Source organism: Bactrocera tryoni, chromosome 1, assembly GCF_016617805.1.
Source record: "Bactrocera tryoni isolate S06 chromosome 1, CSIRO_BtryS06_freeze2, whole genome shotgun sequence".
NCBI lineage: Eukaryota > Metazoa > Arthropoda > Insecta > Diptera > Tephritidae > Bactrocera > Bactrocera tryoni.
The window spans coordinates 49,282,527-49,294,747 of NC_052499.1; the positions used below are offsets into that span (position 1 = coordinate 49,282,527).

At 36.5% G+C, this 12,221-nt stretch overlaps 1 protein-coding gene and 1 non-coding gene across 2 annotated transcripts in view; both read left to right on the top strand.

Moving 5' to 3' along the window:
- Positions 1–12,221, top strand: part of LOC120775761 (protein Skeletor, isoforms B/C) — a 100,059-nt gene that overhangs the window by 70,561 nt on the left and 17,277 nt on the right. The gene's annotated exons all lie outside the window — the stretch shown is intronic.
- Positions 6,567–6,731, top strand: LOC120767119. The gene has a single exon (XR_005704665.1). It is a non-coding gene; the product is annotated as a U1 spliceosomal RNA (small nuclear RNA).

Below are 12,221 nucleotides of genomic sequence, written 5' to 3' on the forward strand. Positions count from 1 at the left end.
ACATTTATAATATGTTATTTATAATAATATACTCTTACAAATACTCTCAAGGCTCCGCAAGTATTTGCGGCATCAATTTAAAGTTTTAGAGGAATATTCTGAAATATGTGTACACGCACAAGTAAATTCGATAAAAATGCCAAAAAAAAAAGATTTTTGAAAATTCACATGTGAATATAACCCTTAAACCGTACGAGCGGGTTCGCTTCCTTAGACAACTAAGTCGATCTTTCGTATTTAGATTGCATTCGAGTAAAGCAAGAAGTTTCATAAATACAAGTAATGTGCTGAATACATAGAGAGCGACAGACCTCAAGTGACATCTGTCAAATATAAAAAGAACGTGTGTTTTTTAAAATATGGCAGATGTCGCTTGAAGTCCGTCGCTCTCTATGTATTCAGCACATAAAACGTAAAATATTGAGTAGGCGAAAAAGTCTATTCGTATTTTTTAAATTCGGGGAAGTTGAAAAAATGTTACAGTGGTTCAAAAATGAGTGAAAATAATGAAGAAATTCGATATATTCGGAAATTTTTGTATAAAAAAGAGAAGAATGCCACGCATGCCACCAATGAAATTTGTGAAGTTTACGGAGACGATGCTGTTCGTGTAGTACAACAATGGTTCGCTCGCTTCCGATTTGGAAATTTCGATGTGAAAATTGCACCTCGCTCTGGTCGACCTATCGTTGAAAAAGTCGATGAAATTATGGAATAGGTTGACCAGGACCGTCACATAAGCGGCTTAATGTTCATTATGAAACGGTTTTGAACCATTTAAAAAAGGCTGGCTACAAAAAGAAGCTCGATGTTTGCGTACCACATGAATTTTCTGTGAAAAATTGAATGGACCGAATTAACATCTGCGATTCTTTGCTGAAATGAAACGAAATCGAACCATCTCTGAAGCGAATGGTAACAGGAAACGAAAAGTGGATCAAATACGACAATAATGTGCGAAAACGATCATGGTTCAACCGTGATGAAGCTCAACATATTGGTCGCAATGCTAGGATTGAGGCCCCGAAAGGTTATGCTGAGTGTTTGGTGGGATTGGAAAGAAATCATCCACTATAAGCTGCTCCAGCCTGGTCGAACGATTGATTCTACATTTTACTGACAACAACTGATGACATTGAAACAAGCAATCGAAAAAAACGGCCAGAACTGATCAACAGAAAGTGCTTCGACTTCCATCAAGAACAACGCTAGACCACACACATCTTTGATGACTCGGCAAAAACTGAGTGAGCTTGGCTGGGAAATTTTGATGCATCCACCATATAGCCTTTACCTGCACCATCGGACTACCATTTGTGTCGATCAATGCGGAACTCCCTTAATGGAGTAAAGTTGGCTTCAAGAGAAGCCTGTGAAAATTACTTGTCCCAGTTTTACGCCGAGAAACCAGAAAAGTTTTACGCTGATGGAATAGTGTCTCTAACGGAAAAATGGCAAAAAGTGTTGGACCAAAATGGTATACATATATTTGAAGTTTGATAAGAAATATGAAAAAACTTTTTCGACTGCCCAATATATCCATAAAAAAGAGCTTATTTTCAAACAGTTGTATGTCAGTACATATGCTTGAATGATTCTTGAACCTTTCCAACACTATATGGTTTGACACAATCTGATTGGCAGCACTGGAGATACATACATGACTGCAAAGACATCTATTGACAAAATACGAAAAGACATTTTCGACTACCCAATATGTAGTACTCTATAAAAAATGCACATTTGAAAGGTATGTATGTATGGCGAAATATCAATAATGACAACATTATAAATGTCAACCGTAATGACATAGTGAACTTCAAATATTGGTTTTCTTATGTTGCTAATAAAAAGGAAAAGTGAAGAAGAAGAAAAACTCTAAAAGCTATTCATAGTTACATATGTATATGTATACACATACATGAAAATACATACATATGTATGTGTACGTGTGTATATGTACAGTAATAACAACAAGTGTTCGAGTGGATATCCTGCTGTCACAAAACCCAATAAAATATCCTAGCAAAACAAACATTGCAAAGCGAATAAAGAAAAGAAACAGACTTGAACTCGTTCCGCGCAAACCTTGCAAACACACTGACACACTTGCAATACTTACACATACATATATACTTATAATATATAGTAGTTAGACAAACATGCGTAAGTATGTAAGTTAGCAAAGGCCTTTCAAAATAATTGCAAGTAGGCAGGAAGATGGGTTGGGGGCACAAAAAAAGGAGGAAAACTCGAATGAAATCAAATAAAATAAATGCACTCTGGTGGCAAAATGAGAAAACACACTGACATATATAAAAAATACCACATTATAAATATATAAATTGTCTATGTGTAGGTGTGTAGGTGTATGTATGTGTCTTGTAGCCTGCAAGTCTCCTGATGATTGCAAAACTGTCGCGCAAAACCCAACCGCATTACCGAAAGCAGCGCGCAGTGAAAGCGAATTCTCATCATTACTAGCAACAAATATGAAATCAAATAAAGCCTTTCGACAAAGCGTCGATTGAAAAAGAATATTATTAGAAAAACACGCAGCGCAAAAGTACATATACATACTTACATATATTTAGCCTTAGTGTCACAAAGCTTAGCGCTGAAAGTCCCAAGGGTAACGCTAGAAAGCATTGTTTCGATTGAATGAAAGTTTTGCAAGGCACCCAGTAGGAAATTTTAGTTCGCTGTTAGTATCAATTATATTTCAAAAAAACTTCAGAAGCGCAGATTGACTAACAAACTGATTTTAAATGGATATCTGCAATATTGTTTGTGGAGGAGTAATAAATGAATTCTAATACTCGTAATAATTAATAGAAATGTTCCACATTAGTTTTGGCATAAATATTAAGAATATATCTAGATCCTATGGTCTAGTGTGAGTGTAATAAAATAAAAAAACACATTGGAAAGCTTCGAAATTATTTTGAGGCAAAAATCAGACGGCAGAGCAGCAATACTAGCTTTTAACTCGCTTGCTGAGCGCTCTAAATTTATTTAAGCAGTCATATATAGCATCAAGGTACTTTATTGTCAGACTCGTCTAAGGGTCATTTCAAATCACTGAGAACTGCAAAATGTATGAGTTCACAAGTGAGGGCACCATTGTCTCGATTACTTTGGATTGGTAATGTGGTGGGTATTCGATAGTCTCTGGATCCTGCTTTACTTCTGCAGGTGCAGATCAATCACTAACTCTGATAGATCCTTCCGACCACTTTCCGATCTTTGGGTAGCTTTTGTTATAGCTTAACGTCAGTTTTTACAGTTTTAGTTGACGGGGATACCAAATTCAGGCATCGCGGCATAAAGGCAGCTTTCGTTCGTTCATTCTGTCAAAAGCAGCTTCGAAATTGACCTCTTTTCACGCGTCTTTTCCAAGATTTGGCGGATGGTGCATATCTGGTCAGTTAATTTTCCAGGCCTCAAGCTAATAAGGTCCAAACAGTTTGTTGACGGTAGGCTTTAATCTTTCACATAATTCGCTCAATAGAGGTTTCCTTTTTGTGGATTGGGTAAAGCACACTTAAATCCCAATCGCAGGGCATGCTTTCGTTCGACCATATTCTACAAAGAAGCTGATGCATGCTCCTTATCAGTTCTTCGCCACCGTATTTGAATAGCTCGGCCTGCAATCCGCGCTTTGTTGATCTTCAGACGGGTAATTGCTATTCGAAATTTTTCATGGTCTGGCAATGGAACGTCTGCGGTCTCTTAACTTACTTAATTTACATAAATCAGCACAATAGATATTTCGTTTAAATTTGACTTCGTTTCTCACAAATTTTAGTATTAAATTGGAAATATTTGTATATCCTAAGTGGGAAAACTTTTCTAGGTAGCAACAACTAGAAAGAAACGTCGGAGACCTAATATATATATGTATATGTATATCTAATATAATCTAAATATATGTATCAGTCGATTTACATAACATTGTCCGTCTGTCTGTATATACGTGAAGTCGCTCAGTTTTTGAGACATCGATCGGAAATTTTACACACGTTCTTTTCTCTTCAAAAAATTCTCGTTTCTCTATTAAAGCTACTATTCAAACTGACCGATCAAACTCAGGTCTTCGTTTTGAAAACATTTTTATTTGAAGAGATATATTCTTGCCACAGATTATTGTCCCAAGCAACGACACAATCTCCGAACAAATTATTCAGATTAGACCACTATAACATATAGCTGTCTTTCAAACTGACTGATCAAAATGGTGGCAAAGCACTTTTCATACTCCTTTATACTATAAAAAATGAACGTGTGAAAGCCGAAATTTCTGTTAGACGCACCCTCGATATCATTCCTCGCCTTCTTTGAATCTGTCAGTCCTTTTTCGAGTTTCATATATTTAAAAATTATTGAGTTAGAACACTTAACTTCATATATACTCTGTATATATTTACTATTTAGAATTAAAACCATCTAAAAAATGTATCAAAACAAAATAGTTTTCACAAAAACAGTTTCCTACTGGGATCGCATTAGCTGTTTTGGCAACAACTTGCATTCGGTGTATTAACAAAATGCACCAGCAGCCAACAACAAGCTGATAAACTGCATAAGGGAATATCAAACCACAATTGCTGATCAATTTTGTGTCGTCTCATTAGGATTCTTCCTTTGAGTACAAATGAAGCAAGCAGCAGGTCATTGCCTAAACGAGGACATATGCACATACCCACGCACCTAACAACGCTCAGGCATTAATACATGTTTATATGTATGTATGTATGTATGTTGGTGTAGATTATAAATCCATATGTGTGTATGGCAGCTTCTGTGTGTGTTGCTTAAGTCACTAGGACAAGCAATCAACCCACTGAACGTGCAATCGAGCGGCCGATGCATCTCGCACACGGACACACACACACATACACGCACATATGTTGAACGATGGCACTCGGCGTGTTGTCAACCTCATTTCAAGGGTGAAATTAAGTACTCAACCGTGTCTAATGTGGATGGGCAATGATTTGCTAAGGATGCACACGTACATACACATACATATACATATATAAACATATGTGTATGCCATCTCGGTGTACATGGCATGCTCAGTTATTTCAAAATTCACTCTCTCACTTTCCCCCCGACAACTGCAGACGCGCGTCTCTGATTCCGTTGCAAAGCCAAAATGCCAGCTTTTGAAGTTTGAAGACTTAACTCCTTCGCATAACATAAATAATTTACCTTACACACGGTCACAATTTAAATCAGTTGCATCGCCAACTGTTCCATCGTTCACCTGACCTCGAGAGATTAAGCCAGTACTTATGTATTTAGTTTTCACAATATATATGTACAAATGTGTAGATACTTTGATATGCGTGCATGTGTGTGTTGCACGAAGTCCATTGATGAAATCGCTATTGAGTATTTGAATAGTTCTACTCGTCTATGATGGCTGTTTGGTTTTGTTGCTGCTTGTCAAGTTCGTCTGTTGGGAAATTAAAGCTCGCAGCTCGAAATTGGTTGGAGAGCAAATTCACGGAATTTTTGCTTGTCCTAGAGTTTTAACTTGTTATTCTTAGTTGTACTAGGTTGCAAGTGCTCTGTGTTTTGTGTTAAGAGCATAACTTGTAAATAACGGAAAAATCGGAGAGAATTTTTCTGACATACCCGTTATAAGCTAAGCTTAGTTTATTGTAAAAGGAATTAGCTGTTGAAGCTTAGGTTAGGTTATGCAATTTGATTCTTTGCGTTACCAAATTGAGTTCAGTTGCTAGATCCAAGTATATCATCCTTTAGGATGCCTGCGTGCCTTTTAACAGACTGCGGTATCTCTACCGATACCTCCTCCAGTGTATCATACAGTGGGGACTCCAAATGCTTGCAGCGTAGTTTTGCCAATGCCAGACAAGTGCACAAGAGATGCTCCATTGTTTTCCTGGTAACTAGACATTTCTTGCAGTCTTATCGTTCTGTCAGCCGCATCCTGCGGGCATGTGTCGCCACCAGACAGTGACCAGTTAGTATTCCCATCACGTTCCTGCAGTATCTTCTACCGAGTGCCAATAGGAATTTTTTTTACTGCCGTTCTACCGTTTTGCACCTGAACTTTACAGTTTTGCACCCAGGTAGCTCATTCCATTGGGTTTTGATTCTATTTACCATGCTTCTGTCGAGTTCGTATTATAGACAATGTTATAATTTAATGTTTTATAATTTTAAAATTATAAACAAAGTCTTACTATTTTGCTCATAGTAGTGTTGAGTGTTTCAATAATTTTAGTTTTTGGTAAACGAAATTCCAGGTAATTATTAAATATCTACATACATACACATTCTATTCCCATTTCTACACATTCTACATACATTTAAGCGCATATGGAACAATTTTCAACTTAGGCATACACAACATGTTACAGAAACAACCCTAACACAAATATAGTAGGTTGCCATTTTCTTCATTACCTTTCACTGATTCTTAGCTATTGTCCTTTTTCATTGAGCACTTAACTCTCACATATCATTTTCACAATAATTCTCAACCACTTTCTACATTATTTCACTGAAGTACTTTCGTTTGAGCGGAGAAAAGCATACTTACCTGGCGTAGAGGTTATCCGTGATCATGAAGGCGGTTCCTCCGAAGCGAGACCTGATCATTGCACTTCGATTGGGTTGACCTTTGCGATTATTCCTAATGTGAATAACTCGTGCGTGTAATTTTTGGTAGCCGGGAATGGCGTACGCGCCGTCCCGACGTTTTTGAATACATACATCTAATTATAAACGAAAGGCATGGTATTTTCTATAACATATACATATGTACATACTTATAAAAATTTATTGGTACACTTTTTGTTATGTGAAAAATATTGATAGCTGTCATGTTTTCGAGTAATGAAGTAGGAGGGTAAAAGGAAGGGTATTTAGCGTAAGACCAACAGTGCGGTGGAAGAATGTTTCACAGAAAAACATTTTTTAAGGTAATATATGTTTACAGATTTTTTCAGAAATATCCGTTATAATTATACCCTGAACAGGGTATATTAAGTTTGTCACGAAGTTTGTAACACCCAGAAGGAATCGTCAGAGACCCTATAAAGTATATACATATATAAATGATCAGTATGTTGAGCTGAGTCGATTTAGCCATGTCCGTCTGTCTGTCTGTACGTCTGTCCGTCCGTCTGTCTGTATATATACGAACTAGTCCTTCAGTTTTTAAGATATCGTTTTGAAATTTTGCAAACATCATTTTCTCCTCAAGGAGCTGCTCATTTGTCGGAACGGCCGATATCGGACCACTATAGCATATAGTTGCCATACAAACTGAACGATCGGAATCAAGTTCTTGTATGGAAAACTTTCACATTTGACAATGTATCGTCACCAAATTTGGTATAGATTATTTTCTAAGGCCACAATGTAATCTCCGAAAATATTGTTCAGATCGGATTACTATAGCATATAGCTGTCATACAAACTGAACACATAGTTACTAAAAGAAATGCACCTGTGAAGAGTATGTTAGCTTCGGTGCAGCCGAAGTTAACGTTTTTTCTTGTTTTAGGCTTATTTTCTTATAGCAAAAGTTAGTGTGATTTTAAGACTTTCAGGTACATAAGGCTTGTAAGTTATGCGTGGCCCAGGGCGAGTTTTCACTAGATTTTATTCATTCTAAGCACAAAAATGCACCGCATTAGTAAAACACGTTCTCTCATTTTTATTAAGATAACTCACATATTGACCGATATGTGCGGTATAAAGTCACCTGGATGTTCGAAAATCTTTAATTTAGGTATGTATATGGGAGCTAAGTAAATATTAACCCAATTTAACGAATTTGTAGCACACAGTCATACTACTATCAGGAAAAGATTCTCTCTGAATTTCAATTATATAAATATCTCACACATTGACCTATATTTTCGGCAAAAGTCAACTAAAGGCTCTCTGGTCCACATATTCGGAAACTAGGGGATTGAACAGTTTAGGTTTCAATAAAAAATTTTTGGTCAAAAGGCGGCACACTTTAAAAGCATTATTCGTGCAAGTTACATCCTGAAAGTGAAAGAATCAAGTCGAATTTTGAATTGTGATTTATGGTTGTAGTGCGATTTCACCCATTTTCAGACTGTGATATAGGAACGTCAGAAGAATGTCATATACTGAATTTAGTTGGATCTCGAGATATGTGTTTTCACCCAAAAGCGGGTGGTACCACGCACAACGTCTAAATTTGACCCCGGTTCTATTTGAGAGATATCTCAATTTTTACCCAAGTTACAGCTTGCCCGGACGGACGGGCAGACAGGTAGTCTCCCAGATTTCAATTCGTCTCCTCATCCTGACCATTTCTGTATAAAAGTATATATTATACAAGGTCTGTCGCAAAAGAAACAGGACTGTTAAAAAAAACAACAAAAGTTTCAAAAGTAATATTTTTTTATTCAAAGTAGTTTCCTTGTGCTTCGATACAGCGTTTAGCCCGGTCAATTCGCATTTCAAATGAGTGTTTAAGGTAATTTTTCGGAATGCTCTTGAGAATATCGCTCGTCGCCTTTTGGATAGCTGAAATGTCCTGAAACCAGTGTCCTTTCATGGGCAAATGAAGTTTTCCAAATAGGTAAAAATCACAAGGTGCCAGATCAGGTGAGTAGGGTGAGTGATTAATGGTTAATATGGAGTTTTTTGTCAAAAAATCAGTGACAAGCGTCGACCGATGACACGCCGCATTATCGTGCAACAGGCGCCAGGACCCTGCCTCACGGTATTGTGGTCGAGCACGACGAATGCGTGACAAAAGACGCTTCATAACACTAAGATAAAACACAGCATTATTCGTTTGGCCAGGTGGCACGAATTCTCGGTGTACAATACCCTCGGAATCGTAAAAACAAATCACCATTGTCTTTATTTTTGACTTCTGAAGACGACCGAATTCTGATCGTCACAGAGGTCCTCACGAACTTCTTGAAATCGCTTAAACACATTACTACGGAACACACATTACTACGGAATAAGCACTGATCACCATAAACTATTTTCAACATTTTAAATGTTTCAGTAAACGTTTTCCCAAGTTTAAAACAAAATTTAACATTTGCTCTTTGCATTTTACGACCGATGACCAAAAGCTGCTGTCACTTTTTGATCGATAATATCGATTGTAGTTGTCCAATTGTCTTAAATTTTTTACGAAATATCAGCAAGAGATCAAACTTTTTATTTAATATACTCACCAATAGGTGGCGCCACCAGAAACAGTTATATTTAAAAAGTTCTGTTTCTTTTGCGACAGACCTTGTATATCGAAATTTATTGTCGACTCTTTCATCCCGAATATAAATTAATTTCATATAAATTTTCAATGCACACATTTACAAAGGAAACTACCTGAATCGGGTAAACCTAAATAACTAAAAAACAATAAATTTGACTGAACCGAATCTACATTACATTACAGTATAGCAGAAAAGAGTGTACATAGATCTTGATTTTGATAGCTACATGTTGTAGTAGTCTTCTCTGAATAATTTGTTCGGATATTGTAGCATTACCTCTGAAAATAGCAGCTCGTACATGCTGTAGTGGTAGCTCTACCCACGGTTCTAAGACATGAGCAGACTCTTGGGAAGAAAAGAACGTTGGTAAAATTTCAGACCGATATTTCAAAAACTTGAGAGACTAGTTCGCATACAGACTTATGGGCAGATAGACGGACGGATATGGCTAAATCGACTGAGCTCCAGATCGTTTATACTACAAGGTGCGTTCCGAAGTGAACAGGAACATTTTTGAATCTAGCGCCCCTGGTGGCGCCATCTATATGTCGACTGGTGCGTTAGAATCTGCTATTTTCAAGGATTGTCCAGTGAGAATTTCATTGATTGGAAGTGAAGTTATTGCGTTTCAAGTGTGAGTATGTTTGTGTTATCCCTGCGAATATGAGCTTCGAACAAAGAGCCAACATTAAATTTTGTCTTAAAATTGGTAAAACTTTTACCGAAACGTTTCAATTGATGAAACAAGTTTATGGCGATGATTGCCTATCCCGTATCAGAGTGCACGAGTGGTTTCAACGTTTTCAAAGTGATCGTGAGGACATAAATGACGATCAACATGTGGGCCGATCAAAATCCGTGATCAACGGAAATTCCATCGAAACTGTGCGTGAGTTCATCAAAAATCAGCCGAAATCATCATTGAAATTCATGGAAATGGATTTGAACATCTCCAAAACATCGATTTATCGCATTTTGACCGAACAATTGGGCTTACGAAAGGTGTATGCACGGTTTGTTGCGCAAAAATTGACTGACGACCAAAAATTGATCTCATTGATCGACGAGAAATCTCTATTTTTGAACGGACGGACAAACAGACAGTCACCTGGATTTCAACTCGTCTCCTCATCCTGACCATTTCTGTATAAATGTATGTATATATTATATATATATAACCCTATATCTATCTCGCTTAGTTTTAGGTGATACTTACAACCGTTAAGTGAACAAAAACAACATGTTGCAAGAGTATAAAAGTGAAACAAACGTAGCTCTGTAAGCATGCTATTAGACATTGCTACAAATGGTCGTCAGACTGATCATTTATTTACTTATGTAGTCCTGCCTTAAGTTCTGTTATATATTGAGACCGTTATAAAAATGAAACTATAATTTATGTTTTTATAAAGTTCATTTTACCATATTTAATAATGCAAGAAGACCTAATCGATTCCGACATTGATCAATAGCAGCACGTACAGTCTTTATTGATCGATTCAAAAAAAGATTCGCAAACTTTCTGTGGGGTATTGGACAGGCTATTGTGCTGTAGTCCAATGGATTTAATATAAGACAACTATATTACTTGTATTATATTGAATTAGGGACTTGGATTAGTAAGGAAACCTTCAAAATATCTATGGGTATCTAATACAAGGTGCAACCACTATTTACTAATTAAAATACATACTAATTTATTTTAGCTATATAGATGTACACATATATGTAAAGTGTGTATTATAATAATCATACTCATTATTTCGTAAGCGAATAGTTGAGGTCAGTACTAATGAGCGAAACCTTGCTACATTAACGTAAAACATGTAGAAGATGAAAGGAATAAAATCAAAAACAACTATGGATTGACACTGCATATTCGAAATTGCTAGTACATACATACATACTGTATACTTATGTTATATATATGTATGTTATATATGCACATGTAAAGATGTAGTATTAAATAGAATAAATCAAAATATGTAAAGACACTAAATATGACGTAATTATGCGAGGAGACCACAAAAGTCATAAAAAACTAATGACACTGTCAGAATAATTGATTCGAAACGGAGTTAATGGCTATTATAATTATGTGGGTATGCACGATTGTTAACTAAATGTGTGGGTAAATAATGTTCTTAGTACCGAAATCATTTGTGCATTCGCGTCATGACCGTTCAATGTGCGATTTGTGGAATTTTTTTAGAAGATATCAGAAATTTATGCTATGAATTTAACTTTTTATAGCAGAAGCGAAGACATGCTACTGTGATCAAAATGTGAATTTTGTCCATTTCATCCCCTTCAAAGTAATCCCCTCCCGCTGCAATACATTTATGCCAACGAATTTTCCAGTCATCATAGCACTCCGTCGTGATGGCCATCAGAGCCTTCTGCGATTCAGCTTTTATATCCTCAAGTGAGTCAAAACGATGAACAGTACAGTGCTGCAAACTTACAGAAAAAAAAATTTATTGATATAAATTAAAAATTCACCTTTAAATTTGAACATTTATTTAAGAAAGCAACTAAAATAGTGTTAATCAAAGTTTTGTTAATTTTTTTTGGCAATTACTGGATTCCATCCCAAAAGAACTGTAACTTAGCGTACAGGAATGAATAAGCCAATTTTTGTAAACCTTTTCTGATATGAATAGTATTCTAGTGAGGGCGCTCTACATCAACCGCAACAAATGGTGGTCAGAAGGGACAATGTCTGCGCTGTAAACCGCTGTTTTCCAAATAATTTTGCAACATAAGGCCTGCGTTGTCATGATGGAAAATATTGCGGCAATCGCTCGCTTCAATTAATGAGTTGTGGTCAGTGGCGTTCCCCTTTAATGGTTTCATCCGGTTTGGAAGCTCATAATACAGCACGTCATCTTTAACACATGATTTTTTTGAATTTTCGCTGCTCGTAATAGATCCATTTTCCATTATGAGTTACAATCCGAGCGA